Here is a 26,265-nt window from a genome sequence, read left to right as displayed (position 1 = left end):
GAGGAGGAGGGAAATGGGAAACGGGGAGAAGGCGAAAAAATAAATAAAATTAAAAAGAAAGAAAGAAAGAAAGAAAGAAAGAAAGAAAGAAAGAAAGAAAGAAAGAAAGAAAGAAAGAAAGAAAGAAGGCTTTTAGACCCACAAAAACAGGAGTCAAATGCAGCTTCTTGGTAGCTGCATTTTTGTTTTGGAAGAGTTCTGCTTGCTGGCAGTGAGCAGAGGCATGGATCCTCCAAGAGAAGGCTTACTGACTCAACATAAAAAAATGGCAGCTTCCTGGTTCGTGCTGTCAGCATGAACTCTGGATCTTTCAGGGTGCTGAGCACTTGAATGGGGTTTGTAAGCAGCATTGTATAAACTGCTTAATGACACAAGATAAACCTACTGCATACCTGGAATTGGGGAGGTGTGCCATGGCTCGCAGAGGCAGTGAACATGCCTCTGCCATGTTGGACTAGGAGGAGCCAAAAGGCAAATCTGCCTTAGTCCTAGTCATGCTACGTAGCATTTTAAGAAGTGCTCCTGGTCAGAAAATAATTACAGATACACAATAAAGACAGATTCAGATAAAAAAGACTTCTAAATGGACCACAGTGTTAAATAAATGTACATAGACTTGGGAGAAAGAAGAAAAAGAGTAAAGAGACAGTAAAAGTAATATAAAATAGTACAGACAGTCATAGATTAAAGGAGTAAAGATAATAAAATAAATATTAAACTTGTAGAAAAAGTAATAGAGTAAGAAAAACAAGCCATGTAAAAATGGAATGTACACAGAGAGTCTGGATTTTGTATATTATTGTGTTCTCTTTGAATTTTTTGACTACAGAGAGACATTTGATTCTGGGAACTGCTAAGTTAAACCAACATATATTTTAAAGATATCTTGACTTCAACAATTGAGTCTAAGAATACGTTGCTTTGGAAAAGAGGTTTTACTTTTGTTTCCACAGAAGATGAGAACCTGTGGATTTCTTCCAAACTAATGTGGTTTGATGGACCAAGAACCCTTGAAAGATCTCCATGAACTCCAAAAGTACTTTGCCTAACAAAAAGCAGGAAGCAGTTTGGAGAGAACAATGCCCAAATTCCCTTAATGTTTACATTTAAAGGGGGAAATGATATAGAGATGAATACTTTGCATTGTAATGGATCTTGGTATATTGATACAAATTTAAGGTCAATTTTATTATATGTATATTTCTGCTCTTGATTAAGGTATTGTGTTTGTGCAGCTCATTTCAAAATGTAATGCATAATTAAGATATATAGGTTAATAGATAATCCTCTATAATAGTCAAGCTTGTAGTCATGTTAGTTAGGTTTCTAGATATATAGAGATATATTTCAGTTAAATAGATATTTTTCAAACCCTTCAAAGACTAACAGAATACGGCATTTAAAATATTTTAAGAATTTAGGATTGTTCATGACAGAGAATCATCTGCTCCTGGCAACACCAATCTACTTCAAGAGACTGATGGGCATTTGGCAGTTTGTTAGCCATTTGGGCAAGAAACTGCTTTTGTTTGGACTGCTTGACTGTACTTACAGGACCCACAGAAAAATGACTGCTGAAGTTGCTTACAGAAGGTGAGACAGTCCTTCAGGGTTCCTGCTTCAGGAAAGAGTCTGCCAGACATTTGCAGTACACAGAAGAAAGCAACTGATCTTTAAATTTCCTACTTCATGAAAAAGTCTGCTAGATACTATGGGCCTGTAGGCTGAAGATGGATGCTGCAATGATATAGAAGAACTTTGAGTGACTGTACAGGTAGTGAGATGTCTCTGTCAATTCTAGAGTTTTGGAAGTTGCTTACAATGCACTTCTTGTTTACTTAGATAATATTGTATCCTTCTGAAGTCTTTGATGGAGTTGAAGAATAGATAGTTGTAATTATAATTTTCTTTAGTTATAATAAAAGATAGATTAGATATAAAACTTTAGACTCACAAAGATAAATGATAAAGCATTTTCCTTAATTTCCCAAATATATTGGACATAATTTTGTAACTATGATTCTTCTTGTTAACTGTTTTGTTGTATGTAATCTTGATATGTTAAAGTTAAAACCTTCCTTTTTATTTCGACAGAAAATGGGAAGTGATGTGGGATTCCCTGTGTATGCTGTAAAGAAGTTGTTTTGGGTCTATTGAAGCGCAGAATGGGGCAAGGCAGGAATTCCAAGCAGATAGAAAAGGTGAGATCAGGCAGAGTCAGAAAGAAGCCATGTAGCCACTGCAGGAGACAGACACTGGATGCCAGATGGAAACTTACCAGTAGGCCACAACCATGTGGCGATACACAGATTAATAGAAATGGGTTAATTTAACATATAAGAGCTAGCCAATAAGAAACATGAGCTAATAGGCCAACAGTGTTGTAATAATATAGTTTCTGTGTGATTATTTTGGGTCTAAGTGGCCAGGAAATGAATGAGCAATCTCTGCCTACATCACCCAGCTAACTCTTTAGGCCATTTTCAATAAATCAAAGAGACCTAGACTCTTACCAGATGTGATTGCTGATGCCTACAATCTTACTAGAGAGGCTGATGCAGGAATATTATGAGTTTTAGGCCCAACTGTGTTATATAACTAGACACTGTCTCAAAAACTGAAACTCAAACCAAACCAAACCAAACAGACAAGCAGAAAAGGCCTTCTGGATATCCTTTTTAATCAACAAATACATGTGTTGGGTAGGATATAGAAGAAAAACTCACTGGTCTAGCAGATTCATCAAATGGAAAGAGAATATGAACTCATAATCCTAGTAGTTGGTGTTAGTTTGGTTCGAATGAACAAGGCACCCTATAATTTTGAGATTTGAATACTTGGTCTCCAGGTGTTGGCACTGTTTGGGGAGTTGGTATTTACTTGATAGAGGAACCGTCACTGGGGAAGGGCTTTAAGAGCTTAAGGCATTATCTTCCTTGCAGCTTGCCCTCTCTACTTTATGTTTACTGTTCAAGATACGAGCTCTCACTCCTGCCACTATGTCTGCTATCTGCTGCCATACTCTACCATCATGGACTCTTCTCCCTCTAAGACTATAAGCCAAAATAAACTCTTAAGTTGTCATTCATCATTTTTTTTAACACAGCAACAGAAAAATAATTAATACAGCTACAAAGTCTCACAAAGCTTGGGCAGACAGCAAGAGCTCCTTGAGCAAGTCTTTCCAGCTCTATGTGGCCTCTCTACCATGGCAGCCTTCAGGCAGTCACACTTCTTTCATGAAATTTGCAGGACCCCAAGGCTGTCATTCCACAAAAGAGAAAGAACCTGGGAGAAGGTGCATTGCCTTTTACAATCCAGTGTTAAGAGTTACTCAGTGTCACTTCCACATTCTGTTCTTTAGAAGCAAGTCATCAAGGGCCAGAAAATAGACTCCATTTCTGTATATGCACTATCCAAGAATTTCTGTGAATGTTTTAGATTTATGTGTTAATTATGTGTGTGTGCATGTGGGTATGTGCATTTGAGTGCCAGTGCCTACAGAGATCAGAGTGGTCAGATATCCACAGAGTTGGAATAACAGGTAATTAGCTATAAGCTGCCAAACATGGGTCCTCTGTAAGAGTAGTAAGTGCTCTTAACTGCTGGGCTATCTTTCCAGTCCTTCTGTGAATGTTTTAAAATACAATAGTTGGAAACAGTCTGCCTGAGGAGTGGGCAACATATACTTTTATATCAAGCTTCTTAATGTGGCTGTTCTAGACCTAATCAGCTACTAACCATTCCTGACATCACCCCAAATATCTTGTGTTTCATTAGTGTCCTGGTTTGCTTCTCTGTTGCTATGAGAAAATACTGATCAAAAACAGCTTGGGAGAAAAAAAGGCTTATTTGATTTATAGGTTATAGCCTATTAATGAGGAAAGTGAAGTCAAGAATTCAAGGCAGGAAGTGGGGCAGAGACTAATGTAGAAACTGCTTACTGGCTTGCTCCTCATGACTTAGCCAGCTTATTTTCTTAAACAATCCAGGACTGTTACCCAGGAATGGCACTGCTCACAATGGGCCAGGCCTGCCCACATTAATCAGTAACCAAGAAAATGTCCCCCATAGGCTTGTTCACAGGTCAATATGACAAAGGCAGTTCCTCAGCCAAGGTTTCCTCTTCCCAGGTGATTCTAGTCTGTGTCAAGTTGACAAAAATGAACCAGCCTACAAAAATTAGTATGGTGATTGAGTGCTTGTTTCTGGATGACTATAAAATAGGAGAAGAGAAGAGGCAATGGGATTTAATGAGTTCCTCGCCTTTTCCAAAAGCCCATCAATGAGGTTGCCTCACAGCAAGTTTGGTTTTCATCAGAGCAAGCTCTCTAGAGTGAAAGCCTAGGCAGAAGTTGCCATGGAAATAACTTACAATAACTCAACCTGAGCAAAGAAGGGACAATAACTCAAGTTCACCAGAAATGTCTTCAATTTACTAAGTAATACTCTCATATTTATTTATATTAATGATGTAGAGGTTACTAAAGATAAAACATGACCAATGCTTTAAAATTGCCACTTTGATCTTTTCAAACTGTATCTATATGTATTCTCTCCTTTTTCTGCTGTTATAAGAGAACTGTTGATTACTTCTCTACTGGACAACAATAAGCAGCACCTCCCCCATGGCCTCTGCATCAGCTCCTGCCTTCAAGGTTCCTGCCATGTTTGAGTTCTTGTCCTGACTTCCTTCAGTAATGGAACATGATGTTATATAGAAGTACAAGCCAAACAAATCCCTTTGCTCCTCAACTTTCTTTTGGTAATGGTGTTTTGTCACAGCAATAGAAACCCTAAAACAAGAGCTGAATCTAGGAATGCATATTATACAGATTCTTCATCCTAAAACAAATGTAAAAAGATGAATATCACACTCCTAAATACAAAGGATGTCTCTCCTCATTAAAAAAGACTTAGAACAAATGAAAGCAAGTAATCTGTTTACGTATAATATGAAGAAATATTTACATATTCACCATTTATCCATTTTGATGAGCATGTGACTCACATATCTGCATCATTATCAACAGAGAATAGACTTTAATATTTCATAACAATTTTATGACCATCTCATTTGGAAATTGCCTAAATAGTATGAGAATCATTGTTTTAGTAAGCTAGATTTATGGAAGACATTTCTAGCATCAAATGAGGAGCTGCCTCATCACACTTCACTTGTAAATGACTTTTCATGCTGCCAAGTCAATTATTCTAGTTCTGAGACACTGAACTCAAGAAATCATTTCAGAGTCAGGAATGCTTCATACATAAAATGTGAAATGAATGAATAAATTGTCATCAAAATCAAAGAAATACAAACTCTTTGGGGATGGGAGGAAGTGCATTCAAAATCCAATGAAATAAGACTAATTTTGTCTCATGAGCAGGGAGTCCCTGATTGTTGATGTAGAAAAACAGATCAAGGGCTCCATGAAAAGGATAGCACCAGCATTCCAGCATGGAGATGGGAGGAGCTCATGAGCTATTGATAGTTGATGACTGCTAGAGGAGAGCAAAAGTCAGTTTTCTTTAGGGGTATGGCCTTTGATAGGTTGATCATGTTTCAATAGATGGTCCCACACCCATGTATAGGCAGCAAAAGTTTGACTTGGCAGGGTATTAGAAAGAAAGAAGACATGAAGTTGGAAGGAATGGTAAATTCAGGAGGGGTTGGGGTTTATAGGGGGTCAATATGATCAAAATATGTGCATGCATGAAATTCTCAAAGGATTTAAAATATTACATAATTTAATAAAAATAAATAAAAAGAACCATGTCACTAAATGAGGAAATGATGGATAGTGGTACAATGTTTTCAAAAAATAATGGGACACTGATTACATGGTGAAAGCAGGAGAAGAGAGAAAGGCAGAGGGTTTTCATGATTTTAGCTCATGGTGATGGCCATTGAAGTTCAGTGCGGGTAGGTCCACAGTACTCACACCCACTCTTCTAGAGCCCGCATGCTGGATTTCAGCAACACTCTCACTCAAGTGCCATACACATAGAAGAAGCTTGCCTCCTAAAGGCACAAATGCTGTTGGTCCAGGCAAAGCAGGGAAAAATCCAGTGACAATTCAATGTGAGTCAAAAGTGTGATAACCATGAGAAGCTGATTGCACAATACCACATGTGTGAATGTGTGTGTGTGTGTGATAGAGGAGGGTCATATGTCTATCTGTTGCTTTCATTAGTTAATTAATAAAGAAACTGCTTGGCCTGATAGGACAGAACATAGGTGGGTGGAGTAGACAAAATAGAATGCTGGGAATAAGGGAAGTGAGGCCAGACGCCATGGAGCCAGCCACCAGGTCAAACATGCTGAATCTTTCCTGGTAAGCCACCACCTCGTGGTGCTACACAGATTATTAGAATGGGTTAGTCAAGATGTGAGAATTAGCCAATAAGATGATGGCACTAATGGACCAGGCAGTGTTTAAAAGAATACAGTTTCTGTGTAATTATTTTGGGTGTAAAGCTAACCATGCGGGAGCCAGGCAGGGCAAAAAGCAGGCCTGCTCGCCTCATCACTACATGTGTGTGTACACAAAGAGCTTCAGTGGAGTTACTGTATAATGGGGGATTGGATGAATCAATGTCCCTTATAGACATTATAATCTGTCCAATAAAAAAGCCCAGTGCCAGGAATAGGTTAGCTCTTTTAAAGAGCTTTGTCAGTGAAGTCCAATAGGCCCACCCTTTGAAGCAATACAAACTATTGCCATTGCTCTGTTACCTTCCAGAACTGAATGATAAGACCTTATTGCTGAAGACACCATATACTGAAGTCATAGAACTAGCAGAATTCAAGTTGGTACTAGCCAAGAAGCTTCATCCCTACTGGCTAGCTTTCATAGCACTTGAAGGTTCTTTGCATACTACTGGAGGAGAAGAGAAATGGTTTTACCTAACTGTGAATGACAATAACAACTGGCCTGGCAATATTTGTCCACTGGTGCAAGAGTGGCATGAATGTTATAGAAGTGATCAACCACCTTATAATGAATCTAAGACCCCACTCAAGACAGAATCGATATCTGGCACAATACTGGGGGTCAATAATCATCTATTCCTCCTAACTCCTCCCACACACACCCTAATCTCCCAACTTCACGTCCTTTCATTTGCTTTTTAAAAATAACCCACCAAGTCAAATTTGTGCTGCCTATTTACTCTTGCTAAATGGGCACAGTATTAAACTGATCATATATATATGATTTTATATATATATATATATATATATATATATATATATATATAGTCTATGTACATGTACTGCACAGGCCTCTTGCAACCACCCCTGCTCCTGCCTTGTCAATGATACTAGTTACTCTTCTCTTCACTTTCAGATATGAAGTCTCGGGACCTGATGCCATTCTGAAGGTTGATGAGTGAGTCCTTCATTTGGTCCAGGACCATCACTGAGGATTTGATGATCTCCCTCCACTTTCTGGAGCTCAGTATCATGGTAATTTTGTTGGGATTCTAATAGCTGGGCCCATTCTGTCTGCAACTGGGGTAACTTTTCCTGGAGCCTGAGACCCTGCCAGGCAGGGAGGGTCTGTGAGGTGTATTGCAGCATCCACAGCTTGCAAAAGAGCATCATGTTAAGGATGACCAGCAGCACCAGAACACAGCTGATAACCAGCAGCAACTGGGACACACTTTGCAGGTGAAAACCATTGGGAGAGTCCTCAGTGATATGCCGCGTCTACATGGAACCTGCCACATGCTTGATCCTGTGGCCCACATCTTCAGTAGGTGTAGTAACAGGGCTCATCACTTCTTCCAGGTACCCGCAGGTGGGCATAGGGGCCCTTCCTCCTCCGTACTGCTAAAGACTTATTATTGTCCTTTCCCTTGGGTGACTGTACATCTCAGCCAGGTATGTATTCTCTGTTTTGGTTATCTCAGACTCTAAAAGGCAGAAGTAGTCCTCCAATCCATTTCAGAAGTTCTTCTCAATGAAAGTTTTTACAAAGTCCCAGGGTTGTTTTCGATAGCGGAGCTCTGTGGAAACCCTGAGTCGACTCTTGTTCTGAGCCACATAGGTGAGGGTGTAGTGGCTGATGGTGTATGGGACCCATCACCCTCCATCATCTCTTCCTCCAGCAGCGAGCAATCAAATGAGACAGGGGTTTCACTGTTTCACATAGAGGTCAGTGTGCTGTTGGTGATGGACTTCTTGGGTAGCTGTGGGCTGGTGTCAGGCTTGGTCTCTATGCTGCTTTTGGAGGAGCTGTCATTCACTTCATTCTCTTCTACAGCAGTCTCTTCACAGTAGCCCACCATGTTGAAGTCATCATCTGGAGGCACATTGTCCTCACCGTCACTGGTGAGACCCAGCTCATTTGGTAGACAAAGTGCCAGAGCTCCTTGAGGCATAGGAAGATGCTCTCTTTTCATGGAAAGCATCTGTCAGAGCTGCAGCATCACCATGTATGTCTTTCCCGGGCCCCAGATGAAGTAAGACAGTGCTTTTCTGAATCAGTACAGACTTGGATGGCATTGAGAATGAGGCGAGCTGTTTTCTCTTTAGTCATGGTGCAGATACCTTTCAAACAGACTCTCAGCAAAGTTTCCCATCAGAAGATGTTGCTGTAGAAGCAGATACACTTTTATGAGAGGTAGAGTCGTCAGCCCTGAAAAAGAATGTCTCTTTAGAGTGCACATGAGTAATCAACAATGAGGCGCTCCATGTCTGGAAGTTGATTAAAGAGCTTTCTGAAGTCTTCATTTCACTGCTTGTAAGTGGGGCTTAACACACCGTACCAACTCTGACTTTTCTTGGAATTTTTGCCACCACTTCAAACAGATTGTGAAGAGCAACTGCGTTGCACACCCTGCTCTGGGGTGGATGGGGACTTGTCCGAGGAGTGGTCTGAACCCTTCTCTGCCATGGTGCTCTGTCTTGGTTCTGTGATGTTGGCGAGCAGGACCACTTCCGGAGGATGGGATAACAGGATGGCGTGCTGCAGTTAGAGTTATTGCCAGTGCTTCCTTAGTTAAAGTCCAACTTCACAGCCAGGAGTTCAAGCAGGCACAGAAACACATGGAGCAACACACATAAAGCATCAGGAGTCAAGGCTAACATGGCTGGTTGCAGACAGATGTGACACCTCATTAAAGACTGGTCATGTGCACTCAAGGACTCAAGAACATGCTAGAATCATCATGGTGACTGCTCTGCTGGCTGCTTTACTGGCTGCTGAGAGAAGACACAGGATGTGAACCGTTAAAATGTCTCCTGCTTTCTCAACCCTGGGGAGGTAGTCCGGACTTCAGCTATAAAAAGAAACAAGGTTACAAAATTAAGTGAAAGTAGATGTTCCAAAGCATCTTTGAAGCTCTAAACTGACACTTTTTTGTTCTTGTTTTTTGAGACAGAGTTTCTATATGTAACAGCCCTAGCTGTCATGAAGCTAGCTCTTGTACACCAGGCTGACCTTTAACTCACAGAGATCCGCCTGCCTCTGCCTCCCAAGTGCTGGGATTAAAGATTTTGCCACCACAGCCTGGTTTTAAACTGACTCTTAATAATTCATTATACCTGTAGATTAGTGTATACCTCAAATCTCATCCGAGAAGCTTCTTTTTGTAGTAAATTATGATTAACACAGAACCCACAATTGGTCAAGATGTAGTGAACATGAAACTGAAGAATTTCCACTTTTTCACAAAGCTCATGCTCTGGCTTGTTCCTGCTCCTCTCTCTCCTCATCCTCTTTCTTTCATTTTCTTCTCCTCTCTTGGTATAGGAGGGTCTTCTTTCTATGTGTTGCTTTCATTGGTTGAATAAAGAAAACTGCCTTGGCCTTTTGATAGGACAGCAGCTTAGATAGGTGGAATAGACAGAACAGAATGCTGGGAGAAAAGAGGCAGAGACAGAGAGCTACCTGCCATGAAGCTGCCAGGGCAGACATGCTGAATCTTTCCCAGTAAGCCATGAGCTCATGGTGACATACAGATTATTAGAAATGGGTTGAATCAAGATGTGAGAGTTAGCCAATAAGAGGCTAGAACTAAAGGGTCAGGCAGTGTTTAAATGAATACAATTTGTGTGCGGTTATTTCTGGGGTTAAGTTAGCAGGGTAGCAATACAACATTCTTTTCTTTCTTGCCTCCCAACATCTTCTTCCCTGGTAGATGTACAAGATTTAGATTGATGAAAGATTCAAAGTTACTTAGATGCCAACTATGACAGCAATGCTATGTGAGATCATAATCCAAAAAGAGGCAGAAAGAGTAGGATGGAATTAATGGAATAACCAAAGCAGATTTTCAATAATTAAAAAGCATTAAGATGTCTTCTTAACTGCACACCTACAGCTTTAAAATTAGTTTTATATCACAGACATTTAACTAAGGTGCCAATTATCTTTTAAAATGACTTATTTTAGTTCATGTTAGGTTCACATCAAAAATACAAGGAATGCAGAGTTCCCACAGTTTCCTTTTCCTCCACCCAGTCATCACTATCTCCCCCCAAAGTGCTACATCTGTTACAACTAGTAAACCTACTAAACACATCAGTATTAACCCGAGTTCATGGTTTATATTAGAGTTCAGTCTTGGTACATTCTGTGTTATCATGCAAGTTTATAATGACATGAATTATTCATTAGAGTCTTGTCATCATAGTCCTAGTATCTTTAACATCCTCTGTGTGCTGCTTTTTCTTCATTCCCCCACTGGAACCCCTAACAACCACTCATCATTTCACTGTCTCCTCATAGTCTCACCTTTCCTGGAATTTCATAAAGTAAAATCTTTTCATTTAATTTGAGTTGTTTATTTTTGTTTTCATTTTTTGAGAGAGGAATTTCAACATAGAACTGTACTAATCTGCAGAATCAGAGATACAAATTTAGAGAGAAATTTGATTGCATGTCCATTTCACAAAATAGTAGTAGTAAACTCACTTCCAGGTCCTATGATGTTCCCAAACATGGGTTCTTGGCCAGATTAACAGAACCAAGTATGTGTTTCCTCCCATGAAGTGGGCCTTAAATCCAATCAGAAAGTGGTTGGTTACCCCCATAATGTTTTAGGGTAGTTTGATACTACTTCAGTTAGCAAAACGATAGCAAGAGATCCACACCTGCGGCCTAGAGGTTCCCAAACATAAGCCTAGGCTGGCCTGGAATTTACTGTTTATAGCCCACTCTGACCTCAAACTCATGATCCTCCTGCTTCAGTCTCCCAAGAGCTGGGATTTCAAGTCTGCAACACCATGTCTGATACCAATATGTACTTTCGTTATACTGTCATCTTTTACTTAACAACATGCAGTAGGAGTTTTCCATGTATCTTTTTGTCTTGATAGCTCACTTCCTTTTGGTGCTAAATTATATTCTAATATATGGCTGCAGAATCCTTTATTTATCCATTCACCTACTGAAGGACATCTTGGTTGCTTCTAAGTTTTAGAAGTTATTAATAAACCTGCTAAACTAAGCATTTACCTGTGCAGGCTTTCATATAAGTTTCTCAATTCCTTTGTTAAAAACCATGGAATTAAATTGCTAAATCGTATGGCAAAAAATACATTCATTCTGTTAGAAATTTCTAACTTATCTTTGAAAGTGGCCATACCTTTTCACATTCTAAACAGCAATGAGTGCAAGTTCCCCTTGTTTTGTTTTCTTGCCAGCACTAGGCACTATCAGTTTTCTGGATCTAGACAATGTGATAAAAATGTACTAGTATGTCATTGTTTTCATTTTCAATTGCCTGATGACAAGTCATGTGGAGTATCTTTTTCTATATACTTATTTGCTAGTCTTAATTCCTTAAAACAATCTTTTCAATAATAGGGTCTTACCCTAAAGTTTTGATAGGCAACCAAAAGCACTGGAAATAGCCTGTATTGTTTTTTGTTTCCTGGGGGAAGTCTCCAGGACATCTCTGCCCAACAACTTGAAAGACAATACCCCATACCTGGGGTTGTTATTTGGGAACTTATGGCTTATTAAATGAGCATTAACTTCTGTTTGGATAACTCAAGTAACTGTGTGTGTGTGTGTGTGTGTGTGTGTGTGTGTGTGACTTATTTAAATAATAGGATTTCATATGGCTTTTAAAGACAACCTTGAAATTGGTTGTGCTTCTCCTCAACTTCTCTGCCCTTTCTGTCCATCTTTTTCCCATATCAATCTCCCACTTTGGTCACAGGACATAGAATAATCAAACTGGTACTGACCAGGAAGTTTCCTCCCTGCTAGTTAGCTTTTATAGTACTGGAAGATTCCAAGTAGGCTGCTTAAGGAATGAAACAGTCTTACCCAACTGCAAACTGTGTGGACTATAGCAATGACTGGCATAAAAAATATGCCCATAAGTACAATAGTGGCACAAACAATAGAGTAGTAACCAGCCACTTTCTTTTTGGATTTAAAACCCACTCCACAGGACGAAATACATGCCTGGTACTCTAAATCTGGGTCAGAACTCATGGTGGCCTGCTTTTCCCAAACTTAGTAGAGCCCTTTGATTTCTGGGAGCTTGTTTCTGCTCCTTGAGCAAACAGAAACCCTAACATGATACTTACAGTCAGAGACTCTGCTCATTGCACATCTACTATAAAGACAGAGCCTAAAGCAGCCGTCTTGGGGGAATTCTTTCCCCATCATGGTTTACTCTGAGGAGAAGCAGCAAGCAGGCTGCATGCTTGTGCTGAATTCAAAAGCTACTAAAAGGAAAATGTTCTTATTTCTTGCAAAATGTTTCACACAGAATTGAAGTTAAAATATCTTGGAATTTTATGATTTTTCTATGAAGAAAGACAGAATTCAGGGGCTTAGATATCCAAATATTTTCATTGAGACAATATCTTCAAGTCAGGCATGGTGGCACATGTGTATAGTCTGAGTATCATCTTTATCTACATGGTGAATTTCAAGCTAGCCTGGGCTACATGAAATCCTGTATCAAAAAATAGACAATATCTTTATATCTTCAGAGCTGAAAGTCAAACTTCTGAATTCTAAAATTTACCTGATTTTTCTAAATGTTTTAAAATTCAAACTCAAGGATTCCTGATGTTTTGGAGACAGGTCAAATTAAGGACACTTTCCTGTAGTGAATGTCTATACAAGATTCTCCACACCTTACCAAGCAAACAACCTAAGTCTTACAGTAAATTCAGAAAGCTACTCTCTCTTTCTTGGGTGAACACTTCAGTCAAAACAGGTTGCTTTTTTCTTTTTTTTTTTTTTTTTTTGGAATGGATGGAATTAGGTTGCCATTGGTCTTTCTTTTGGCTCTTCAGCCTTGAGACCTTCTCTCAAAGTCACAGATACATGCTGAAATGGAAAAACAACCTTCCAGATTCCCAGTTTCTTATTTTTCTGTGAATTAATTCTTCCCAGAAGATCTAATTTTTTTTTTTGCTTTTTGCTTTGTTTTGTTTTTTGAGACAGGGTTTCTCTGTAGCTTTGGAGTCTGTCCTGGAACTAGCTCTTATAGACCAGGCTGGCCTCAAACTCACAGAGATCCACCTGCCTCTGCCTCTTGAGTGCTAGGATTAAAGGCGTGTGCCACCACCGCCTGGCTTCTGGGTTTTGTTTGTTTGTTTGTTTGTATTTTGCTTTTCTAAATACAATTTAATGACTCCAACTTTCAGACGTCAAAGAAACAAAGGATTCTCTCACTCATTAGAGTAAATACTAAAGAAATATACAGTTGAATTGGTTGGTTTTGATACATCCAAGTTTTTTTTTTTTCTAGGTTCATCTCTCTTGTTGTGATAAAATACTCTGACCAAAAGTAATTTAGAGGAAAAGAACATTTATTTGGCTTATACTTCCAGGTCACAGTCTATTACTGAGAGAAGTCAGAGCTTGAAATCAAAGCAGAAATCTGAGGGCAGACCTGCTTATTATTCCATACGGCACTATCTCTAAGAAACTCCCTCACAGCCAGGGAAGTACAACAAAATCCATAGAGGAATGCTGTTGCATCCTCACTCACAGACCATGCTTAGACAGCCTTCTAAGAGAGCCCAGGGAATAGTGCTGTCTACAGTGGACTGAGCCTCCCTACATCAATTAAAAACCAACACAATCTCCCTAAGTCATATTCAAAGGCCAAAGTGATCTTCTTAATATTCTCAATCCCTCAATCCTTTGTCAGGTGATGTTAGGCTGTATCAAACTGACAGTTGAAACTAACTAGGCCATTGGTCAATAAAAGAAGAAACAATTTCCTCCCAGGGGATTCTGCCACTGACTGAATTACTCAAAATCAGCTGTCAAGTCATAATGAAACCAGGGTTAATATTTTTGTGACATAAGTTGTAAATCCTCTAAGCCCCACGTGTTGAAGGTTTGCTCCCCAAGTGCTATTGGGAAGTGGTTAAACCTTTAGGATGTGGGGCCTAGTTAGAGGTAGATCTTTGGGGCATTCTCTTGAGGGATATGTTGGAATGGCTTCCTCTCATTCTCTTATCTCCCTCCCTCCCACCTTCTTTTTCTCTCTTCTGGTCACCATGGAGGTGAGAAACTTTCTCCTACCACACACTCCTGCCATGAACTGAAACCATGAGCCAAACCAAACATTTCCCCCTTTTAAGCTAGTTATTTTAGATATTTTAACACAGTAATGAAAAGTTAATTAAAACAAACTCTCAGGTCCAAGAGGGGAAAGAAAAAAACATGAAACAAACAAACAAATAAAAAAAAAAAAAAAAAAAAACACAAGAAACTAAAGAAGTTTCCAAAGCAATGTAGCAGAAGCTTGGAGCAGGAAAAGTGGTAATAAGCTTTAGATCAAGAAAATAAGAAGTAGTACATAAACAGCAGAGGAACAAAGTATGTAAGGAAATCCTCATGCTTTCATAACTATCTTTGTTGGAACACTGAATTTAGCACCTGGGCCTACAGAGGACCACGGCCCTGTCTTAACACTTTTGAGGCCTTGCTCTTCCTCTGTCGCATGGACACAAAGTCCTCATAAACAGTGCTTCGGCCCTTTCATTTAGACTGTTCCTATTGTTCCTACTGTTACAAGGGCCTCTCTGTCCAAGTTTTTCAGAAGGAAAGCACAGCTCATGCACAGACAGTTTTAGCAGGAATTTATCAGAGTTGAAGTGAGCTGTACTGAAGTTCTTGAGGACGGGAGCATGAAGCAGTGCAGTGGCACATGCAGAGTGGATTTGAAAGGAAGCTCGTGGAGCAGGTACCATAGGCACAGGGCAAGAGAACTCTGTTCCCCCTCCCAAATCATGGTTGACCACATCTCCTTTTAAAGTATTTTCCTATATATGTTTATATGATTATATACATATATGATTATGTATGTATATATACATACATATATATCATCCTTTTTGGACCATTTGGGAAATAATTGCAGACATAAGTTTCTTTACTCCTAAGCATTTCAGTGTGTACTTTTGAAAAACAAAGATGTTGTCCTAAATATGTGGTATAATAACCATTGTTCCATTGGTTGACATTCCAAAAACACTATTATTCAATCTACAGACTTATTTAGAGTCAGACAATTCTCCTACTTATGTGTATTACAGAGAAAAAAAATCTGGTCTGGGATCAAATCCACGACTACATGCAGCATTCAATTGTCTCATTACTTTAGGCACTTTTAACCTTGAATGCTTCCCTTCTTTCAGCAGTTTGACGTGCTGAAGAGTAAAGGTCTATTATTTTGTAGACTCTCTCTCCATTTGGTTGGTCTGATGTTCCCTCTAATATTGATTGAGGTAGTCCACTTTTGGCAGGAGTGCTACAAATGTGATCAGCAACATTCTTCCCTGTGCAGCGTACCAGGAGGCTCACGGTATCAGTTTATCCCATAACAGTCTATCAGTTAGTTAAAGGGGCATATGTCTGTCCATATACCTCCTTGTGGTGAATCTCAGATAGATAGGGTCCACACTCTTAACTGCTATGCTGTTGAAATACATTTAGGAATATCAGACCAACCAAATAGAGAGGTTGTCTACAAAATGATGGGCTTTTACTCTTCAGCATGTCAAACTTGTGAAAGAGGAAGGATTGGGTAGGTGATGGATAAGTGAATACTGAGCTGGCTACAGAAGGCACCAAGAGTCATGAAGAGATTCTCACAAGAACCTTGCAGTATTATTGGAAAGACATATATCCATCAAAAATACATCTTTTGGTTTTCAAGAATATTTCTATTTAGAGGAATGTGGGAACAGAAGCCATATTTGAGGTCTAAAGGGAAGAGGGTTTGGGAAGTTGTCTTTGTTAGGAAATTAGGACTATAGGTTTCACCTGAGTATTTCAGAGCTGGAACAAGCTCTGAAACAAGTAAGGAGATAGGAAGGGTGCGATGTAGTCTGGGCCCTTATTTAGGAGGTCAAAAACAAAGCGTTTTCTTATACAAGAGAATTCTGGGGAGCTGCTGGCACGATGGACAGGGCAGCCAAAAGGAAGCCAGAAGTAGGAACCCAGGACCTCTGGGGAACCAGAAGGCATAGTCAGATTCATAGGTGAGCAATGCCAGAGTAACTCAAAAGAATGTGCCTAATTAAGCCCTAGTTTCCAAGCTCTGGTTCTGTTAAATATCAATAGCCTTGTCAAGCACGCTCGGAAGAAAGTGTTCCTAGGACTTCGAGATCCACTGATAATGGTGTTTGGCAAGACCAGCCAGTCCCTGTGGGAAAATCATTTGACTTAAGGAAGGAGAGAAAGAAGAGAATGATTGATAGTGGCTCAGGTGCTCTGTTCAGAAATTATTTACAGGGTCTTCACGTGGGGATTTTATTATGTGTGTGCATACCATGATGATGAAGAAGCAGTTTGGAGTTCTAGTTTTCATTTCACAGGCTACTTAAAAGTTCAAATTAGAATCTTTTCAAAACACCATTTTCACCACATCTGTTGTTAGACTAAGAACTGGCACTTCTCTGAAGAACCCTTTGCCTCTAATCGGGTTGAGAATTAAAGTGATCTCATTAAATGGAAAGCTCATTACAGTCTGCTCTAATCTGCAGCACAGTCGGGCTCAGTGCTTACCTTGAGTGGCTGCACACACTTCCACCTACTTGTTGTATGTCTCTGTACTTAATTATGTTTCCATGAATATAATTCTATATCCTGCCATACTTAAGTGATATTCAAGTTGAATATAACTGTGTGTCCACAATTCCCTGAGTGTGAATGTTTGCATGGCTGACAATAAAACTCAGTACTGCTCTGGAGGCTGAAATATGCAAAAATATAGCTAAAAGAAATAACTTGGCCTTTTAATAGAATTTTAAGGTAATTAAATTTGTTACCAATTTTTAAAACACATTTTAAGAGTGATTTTTGCAGATTCAACAATAAAGTCTTTGTAAGGAAACCATCATTCTCTAGAGACTGTTGTTACCAACTAACCACTTCACCAAGGACTTTTCTCTGGTAGGGAATTGGTTAAAAACAAAACTAAAATGAGGTATATGCTTTTGTTTTATTTATTATTTACTTTGGGTCTGAATATTGCCTTGGAAACAATTCCCCAGAGACTTTGATAGATTAAAGTAAAAAAGCTCAGAATCAGCAGCCAAGCAGAAGGTATAAAGGCATTCGTCATGGTCTGTCCATCTGCACAGACATCCTTATTTCCCAAAGAAAATGGTTGCTATTAGTGCTTAAACTGCTCTGATATATTGTCTTAGGAAGGCATGTACCACTTTATTTCTATCAGCGTATGTTTCAGCAGAGACCTTTTCTGAAGAATTCTTGGCATTCTTCCACATTTACTAGTTGCTATAAAACATATAGGTTTTGTTTGGTATTTAAATCAAATACCCGATTAATAATAAATTGGACTGAGAAATAATCCTTTGTAATAAATTTCTTCCTATCCTCATGCCATGGGACAATGATCTGAAAGCACTTGAGGAATGCCAACCCTCCTCGTTTATTTACAGTCTCTGGCTTTATTATTTGTATTACTATTTGGCAGTTCTGGAACTCCAGTCCAGGGACATGAAGCCACTCCAGACAAGTGTTCTGTCACTAAGCTATACTCCCAGCTCCAGGTATCATTTAAAAATCAGTGTATGAGCTAGCATCCTCAAGAACTAGCTAAGTGAGAGTAGAGGAAACTGCTTCTCAAACTGAACCACCACACACATTCTGGCCCAGTAGGGAACAGGCAAAGCACCTCCTCTCTCTCCACTGCCTGCACTCTCACCTCTCGCCTCTGCACACCTCCCTGTAGCCTACTCAAATGGCAGGAAGGCAGGTATCAGATGAAAGGAGCTCTCATTCTTTGTGCCGGTGGATGGTGGTTAGTACAAACTCATGACCTATCTAAGAGCAGAATACGTGTGGGTGGAGCGTTCCAACATGAACGTGGCATCTATATGACATTCTCTGCTGCCAACTCTCTAAGCCCCACAGATGACAGGAGTCAGGGGAAGGGAGGGATTGTTGCCTAACAATGTCTTCTGGACACTGTGAGACTATCACACTACTAAACTTACAGAAGCTATGGAAGCCGCACAAGGTCAAGCCAGCCAATATTCCAGCATGACTGTGGGAAGGATTCATGAGGCCCCACCCCTAGAAGAGAAGCTATTGGTAATTGCTGGCTGCGGGGAAAGGGAGAGTCAGTTCTCTATAGGGTGAGGCCCTACTAGGTTGACCATGTTCTAGTGGGTGCCTCTCATACCGTGCACATTTAGGTAGTACTAATTTTGAACTCAGTGAGTTATTTAGTTTTTTTAAAAAGGACATGGAATGTGAATGTGGAACTGTCTGGGAAGAGTTAGAGAGGGAAAGTAAGAAATGGGTACAATCAAAATATATTACAAGACATGTATGAAATTCTCAAAGAATGAATTTTTAAAATTTTAAAAACAGAAAAAGAGTAAAGCACATAACCATTTTGGTCATCTTTAATAGAGAGTAAACAGAACAGGTTTTATAAACCATCTGGCTATATAAACCTCAGGTTAATGTTGGCCTCCTGCTGTGACCTATTCAAAATTCATTGTCCAGAACAAGTGGCCTGCCATTACCACGGTTGGAAAGCAGCAATGCTAGTAAAATAACAATTGCTGAAAAACTTATTTGCAGAGTTGTACTTGAATGAAAAAAGAGATAAAAAAAAGAAAGAAAGGCCATGACTGCTGCTAGGCTTGGTGGAAGAGAAGGTTTATAGTAGATTAAAGGGAGAGCATAGCCGGAGGCAGGGACATCTGGGGGGTCCAGAATGAATGAATGGGGCCAGACTGAGCTGGGCCGTGTGAGGAGGTCAGGGAGGGGCCTGCTAACTAAGTGGCGTAGCCTGGATAAAAAACTACCCAAAAGACTGGCATAGCCAAAATGGCTGAGTTATCTAGGGCCCAGAGGAGCTGGGCCGAGGGAAGGCCAGCACAATACCTGGGCTGGAGAGTTCAGGGTAGGTAGTGGAGTATGCTAGCCAGAAGTGCCCTGTAACAGGGTAGTAAGGAATGCTGGGAACACCTGGCAGCCAGTGTCCACTTTGACATGTTAATGGGACCTCAGTCAGCCATTTGTCCCTGGTTGGAGACCTAACAGTAGTACCATTTAATGTTAAATGTTAAATGTTCCCCATAGGTTCTAGGCTCCTGTATTTGAACACTTAGTTCCCAGCTAGTAGCACCAGTTTGGAAGGTTATAAAATAGTTAGGAGGTGGATCCTCTCTGGAGGAAGTAGTGCACTCAGAAGTAGTCTTGAGGTTTTGCACCCTGGTCTTACTTCCTGTCAACTCTCTGCTTCATGACTGGGAGGACACAAAGTGACTAGCTTCCTCATACTCCTGCCACCAAGCCTTCTCCACAAGAATGGGCTAAATCCTCTTGAGAGAGGACCTATGAGCAAAAGCAAACACATCTTCCCTAAGCTGTTCTTTGTCAGGGTTTTGGCCACAGCAGTAACTTATACAACTGACCTTTCAACATCATCACATCACATCAGCTGAGTCAAGCCATCACATAGACTGATTACTAAAGTCTTAACTGAAATGGAAGGAGATAAAAAAAAAATGGAGGCAAAGAGATTGCCTTATGGCTCAATTTGTTTGGGGGGTTTGGTTTATTTTTTAAGCTTTGTGCTGAATATGAAGCTATTGTCTGTCCTTCTTGGGAACATTTGGCATGAAAACAACTGGGCTGGCAAAATGGCTCAGCAGGTAAAGGTGCTTGCTGCTAAGCTTCATAACCTGATGTTAATCCCTGGATGCTGATGATAGGCTCCAACTCCTGGAAGCTGTCATCTGACTTCCACATGCATGCTATAGCATATACACAGAGATGGACATACATGCACATGTGCACATACAACACACACACATGAATAAATAAATTTTTTTTAAAGTTTAGCTCAATTCTGATTCTCTAGCATGTCAATAAATACTATATTTAAAAAGAAAGATGATGAAAACATATAGTAACAACATGAATTTAATCAACCAAATGCCATGCTCTGGTGGACGGCTTTCACATGCATAGTTCTCTTCCCGACAAACCTCTTCACTGATGCAATAATCCAAATCAGACCAAATCAAACCAAATTAGAAAAAGCCCAGCTTTAATGGATGCCAGCGCTCCCGGGTGGCCTTTCAGTCAGAGGAGGGTAAGGAGAAGCAGAAAGACTACATGTTCATTCTCTGGGGAGCTTTAAATACCCTGTGGGAGTGGTCTTGACCCTCCCTGGGGAGGGGTCACCATTTGTCGGGCTTTTTCAAAGGTGGAGTCTGGACTGCAGCAACTCCCAGGGGGATGGGAGCTGAAATGGAAAATTTCACCCAAACATTTTAGAAAGGATGCCTGTGGTGAAGCCTACAACAAAACACCAATCTAATAGCTCTAGTTCTTTTTTCACGGAAAATTTTTTAACTGATTTACTGATTGTCAAAGTAATTGGATCTATGGGATTATTTCACCCAAGATGTACTTCATTGCTTTTTTTGTTGTTGTTTGTTTTTTGTTAAAAACCAGAAATCATTGCCAGGAGATGGTGGTACACACTTTTAATCCCAGCACTCAGGGACTCAGGGAGGCAGAGATCTGTGAGTTCAAGGCCAGCCTGGTCTACAGAGTGAGTTCCAGGACAGGCTCCTGTTGAAATCAGAGCGGCGGGGCTGCGTCCCCAGCACCCCAGCCGCCTGCTAGCTTATGCCCGAAATAACAACACACAAACTGTATTCATTTAAAGACAGCTTGGCCCATTTCTATCTAGCCTCTTCTAGGCTAATTCTCAGATATTAATTTAGCCCATTTCTAATAATGTGTGTAAGCACCCCAAGGTGCGCTTACCAGGAAGATTCTAGCCTATGTCCATCCTGGGTCGGAGTTGCCTGGGAGAGCAGAGCCTGGCGTCTCTGCTCCAGAGAGCAGAGCTGTCGAGTCTCTCCGGGAGCAGAGCAGAGTCTGACCTCACTTCCTCTTCCTCCCAGCATCCCATCCTGTTTACTCCTACCACCTATGTTTTAACCTATCAGGGCCAAGGAGTTTCTTTATTGCTTAACCAATGAAATCAACAGATTGATATATGACACTCCCACATCAGGCTCCAAAGCTACAAAGAAATTTTGTCATGAAAAACAAAACAAAACAAAAAAGCAAAAATCACAGATTGATATAAATGTCAAAGACAAGGAGTACTGCTTCCAGGATAATAAGGTAAAGAACTCTGAGGACCCTCCCTATAGAAACTGGAATAACTGACTTTGCAAAGTCACCATTCAAAGTCACTGCCAAATCCCAAGGGCACATAAACAAATAAGCAAACATGCATTCCAAAATATCTTCTAAAACTGGGAAAACAGAGGAAGTCTGTGTTATTTGAGCCAAGATCTGCTTTCATCTCTCATCCCTGTTCAGACTCCTGTTGACAAATCCATGGAGCCCCACTCTCCACAGCAAGCAGACAGGACTTAGCTTCCTGGGAGGGGCAAGATGTTAATGTGTTTTATTCTGTTTCTAACTACGTGCTGCTGAAGAAGAGACCCAGCTAAGCACAGCCAAAAGGCAGACTCTCTTCTATCAGCTGCCTCCCTTTGTGGTACTGAGGCTCTGCCTTTGGGTGCAACAACACTGAAAATACTGGGATCATGAACCCCCTTTGCAGCAGAACATGTGTGTGTGTGTGTGTGTGTGCATGTGAAGAAAAATGGAAAAAACTTGAGGTTGCTGCTTTCCCACCTCAAGCACTCAGCTTCTAAAACGGGATATCATTCAAGGGAGAAATTTGGTCCTGGGAGGAGGGGCAGGAGACAAGCTATAAATAAGAGTACTTGGGATCTCTGACTTTATTTCAAGCAGAGAATAGAGAAGTCTATTTGTAAAACACTTTCAGAAACAGCAGAGGTTGTGATGAAAAGCAATTGGGAAGTGATTGTTCGGTTCATGGGGAAATATAGACAAAACAGCAGACTGGATAGCTTGCTGCTGTGAAACAGGAGGAACTAGTTGGGGGAGGAGGCAACCTTCCTCCTCAGTCAGAATGTGTTTCTAACACTGACTTCAAACACTATGACCATACCAAACCTTTCTTTTTTTCTTTCTTTTTTTTAACAACAACAAAAAGAATAAATAAAATAAAAACAAAAAACCTTTTTTATTCTTTTTATAATTTTATACACGTGTATAGTGTGGTCTCATAAAAACCCATTCCCAATTCCCTCCTCTTTGCTTTCTTTCCTCTTTCCCTTCCCCATCACCTTTTCCCTTCCAATTTCATGTGTTCTTTAAAAAATGCCTTCTAGGTCTACTTAGAGCTACCTGTATGTGCATGGGTGTAGGGCAATCTACTGGAGCATGGGTAGCCTCTCAGGGTCTGTAGGAGAGACCCAGCCAATCACCTTACTTGTAGGGCGGGGTCCCCTGAGGATATTTTTTACTTATAAAGATTGCGAGCATGCTCCAGGCCGCCCCTTCTGCTTTCCTGTTCTCTGCTGGAACCTCTGGTTCTGTAAGTCTATTTCCCAATTAAAGCTATATATATTTATTACAATTTCTGTCTGCATTCATTTACACAGATACAAGGGTCCATGCCCTGGAGAAAACTGACTCTCCACATCCCCCAGCAGCCATCAGTTGCCAATAGTTCCTCAGCCAGGGATACAACTTTCATGAGTCCCACCCCCACTCAAGCAGAGCTTCTTGGTAATGCAAGCCTATACCACTTGGGAAATGGGGACAGGAGGTAACAAGTTCCATGCTAAGGGTATCCTTAGCTATATGGTAGGTTTGAGGTGGGTCTGGACTACATGACACCCTATCTCAAACAAAAGAAAAGAAAGAAACAAACACACAAATTATGGTCAAAAGACCTTATATTTGATTGTATCTGTCTATGTAACAATTTAAGCTTCAAGACATGGTTGCTAACAAAAAAGTAATTGGCTGGCAATCCCTCGAATTTAACAGATAAAAGTGCTCAAGGAAAGTGAAAGAGGGGGCTGTAAAATTTCTCACTTTAGGGTGACTTGAGGGGCATGCCCCAAGCTTTGTGCCAAAGGAATAATATCAAAGGCTTCAAAGGAGGGCATAGACTTCTCTAAAACATCCCAGCCATTCACAGAGAAAAACAAGAACAAAATCCAGAACAAGAACCCAACAATAATAAGGAAGAAGCCCTGAGATGAAGTTAGGGAACCAGTCACAGTGCTCCAAAAGTTGGGGGAGGGGAAAAGTCAACTGAGAAATCTGCATCAGGCAAGCTAATGTACAAAGATAAAAGTGAAATGAAAAACATTATCAAATAAACAAAAAGGCTTGATCCTCAATCTGTGCTGCTTTTGTTTGGAGAGGTAGAACTTGCAGGTCATTGGGCAGAAGAGGAGAGAGGAGAGGAGAGGAGAGGAGAGGAGAGGAGAGGAGAGGAGAGGAGAGGAGAGGCGAGGAGGAAAGAAAGAAAGAAAGAAAGAAAGAAAGAAAGAAAGAAAGAAAGAAAGAAAGAAAGAAAGAGAAAGGAAGGGAAAGAGGGAGGGAGGGAGGGAGGGAGGGAGGGAGGGGGGATAAATAAATAGTGAACCTTGGTCTAGGGATGTGGCTCAGTTGGTAGAGCATATACCTTGGTTCAGGGCTCAATCCCTACCACCACATAAACTGGAAGTAGTGGCACAAGCTTGTAATCCCAGCTATCAGGAGGTGGTAGGAGGAGGATCAGAAGTTCAACATTATTCTTGGCTACATTGTGAATTTGAAGCCAGCCACAATGACACCCTGCCCTGACCCCCCAAGAAGAAAGAAATAAAAATGAAAACAATTAACCAAGTACAATGCTTGTTTTCATCACAATCTTTCCTTATGAAATGGTTTAAGACATTCAAAATCCAAACTATGGCATCTTAGAAAATGGGGGATGATATAAAATATACTGTTGAGTAAAACTTGGACCCCCAAACCTGGCATCAGTACTAGATCTTTTTTTTTTCTTTTTATTTATTTATTTATTAAAGATTTCTGTCTCTTCCCCACCGCCGCCTCCCCTTTCCCTCCCCCTCCCCCAATCAAGTCCCCCTCCCTCTTCAGCCCAAAGAGCAATCAGGGTTCCCTGCCCTGTGGGAAGTCCAAGGACCACCCACCTCCATCCAGGTCTAGTAAGGTGAGCATCCAGACTGCCTAGGCTCCCACGAAACCAATAGGTACAGTAGGATCAAAAACCCCTTGCCATTGTTCTTGAGGTCTCAGTAGTCCTCATTGTCCACTATGTTCAGCGAGTCCGGTTTTAACCCAGGCTTTTTCAGACCCAGGCCAGCTGGCCTTGGTGAGTTCCCGATAGAACATCCTCATTGTCTCAGTGTGTGGGTGCACCCCTCGCGGTCCTGAGTTCCTTGCTTGTGCTCTCTCTCCTTCTGCTCCTGATTTGGACCTTGAGATTTCAGTCCGGTGCTCCAATGTGGGTCTCTGTCTCTGTCTCCTTTCATCGCCTGATGAAGGTTAATATTCAGGAGGATGCCTATATGATTTTCTTTGGGTTCTCCTTATTTAGCTTCTCTAAGAACCCGAATTATAGGCTCAATGCCCTTTATTTATGGCTACAATCCAAATATGAGTGAGTACATCCCATGTTCCTCTTTTTGGGTCTGGCTTACCTCACTCAGGATGGTGTTTTCTATTTCCATCCATTTGCCTGCAAACTTCAAGAAGTCCTTGTTTTTTACTGCTGAGTAGTACTCTAATATGTATATATTCCATACTTTCTTCATCCATTCTTCAATTGAAGGGCATCTAGGTTGTTTCCAGGTTCTGGCTATTACAAACTATGTTTATAGCAGCATTGTTTGTAATAGTACTAGATCTTTAAAATGAATTCCAAGGCAATACAATTTTGTAGGACTGTGCTTTCTTTCCTTAAAAAGCATTTATAAGAAAGTTTTAAGGTGAGCCTGGTACTAAACTTAAGGGACCCTACTGAATTGTCCCCATAGATGTAATTTTTAGCTTGTTTAGTAATTGCTGCTGACTCATTTGCATGTGGCCCCAAGATTTTGCATTTTCTCCTGTGATTAGCAATCAGAGTCAGCTGGATTTTGTATGCTTTCTGTTTCCATCCTACAGGGCAATTATAACTCATCTCTGCAAGGATCATAAAGGGTGGAAAGCAGGGCAGTGAGAAGTACAATTCTTTTTTATAGTTTAATTCCCTTCCATTTTATTGGCTAGCTGTATCTTTCATAAATAGGTTGAAGAAAATTAAAGTCTTAAGGTGTAATGTATTTCTCTGGCACATTCTATTTACCAAGCTAAAATAAGCTATCTAGATGGTACACATTCATTGACAATAATTGAGATAGGGGTTCTGTAATAGAAAATTCTATTCACAATTGAATAAATGTGCACATTGTATTTTCATTTTTAGAAGAGACACTATTTTAAAATGCACCACTAAAAGTAGAATTGTTTAAAATGGAATGACATTACCTGTCTCCTTATCTAAATAAGCAGAATGTAATTTCATAGTGATAACATTGTTACAGTTTTATAGTGGCAATAATAGTGGACAAAGAGTTGAGTTACTCAACTCACCCTCTCTTCCTGCCTCCCTTTTTCTTTCTTTTAAAAAGTTTCTGTGCTTTTGAGACAGAGTCTCATGTAGCTCAGGCTTGGCTTTAAATTCATTATGTAGTCAAGGATAATCTTGTGTCCTGATTCTACTTTCCAAATGCTAGGATTATAGGAATGTACCACCATTCTCCATTTATATGGTATTGGGAATGGAATCCAGGGTTTCCTGTTTACTAAGCAAGCATTCTACAAATGGAGCAACATCCCCAGTCCTAAAGTAAATCTAACTGACATTGTTATATGT

General features: G+C 40.4%; 1 pseudogene; it reads right to left on the bottom strand.

Moving 5' to 3' along the window:
• Positions 1 to 7,326: 7,326 nt before the first annotated feature.
• LOC126512852 (protein Aster-B-like) lies at positions 7,327 to 8,918 on the bottom strand (annotated as a pseudogene).
• Positions 8,919 to 26,265: the final 17,347 nt, after the last annotated feature.

The sequence above is a fragment of the Alexandromys fortis genome, unplaced genomic scaffold, assembly GCF_014885135.2.
Source record: "Alexandromys fortis isolate MF-2015 unplaced genomic scaffold, M_Fortis_MF-2015_v1.1 scaffold_83, whole genome shotgun sequence".
Lineage (NCBI taxonomy): Eukaryota > Metazoa > Chordata > Mammalia > Rodentia > Cricetidae > Alexandromys > Alexandromys fortis.
Note: the sequence above shows the minus strand (reverse complement) of the source record. Positions and strands in the feature narration are given on the sequence as shown.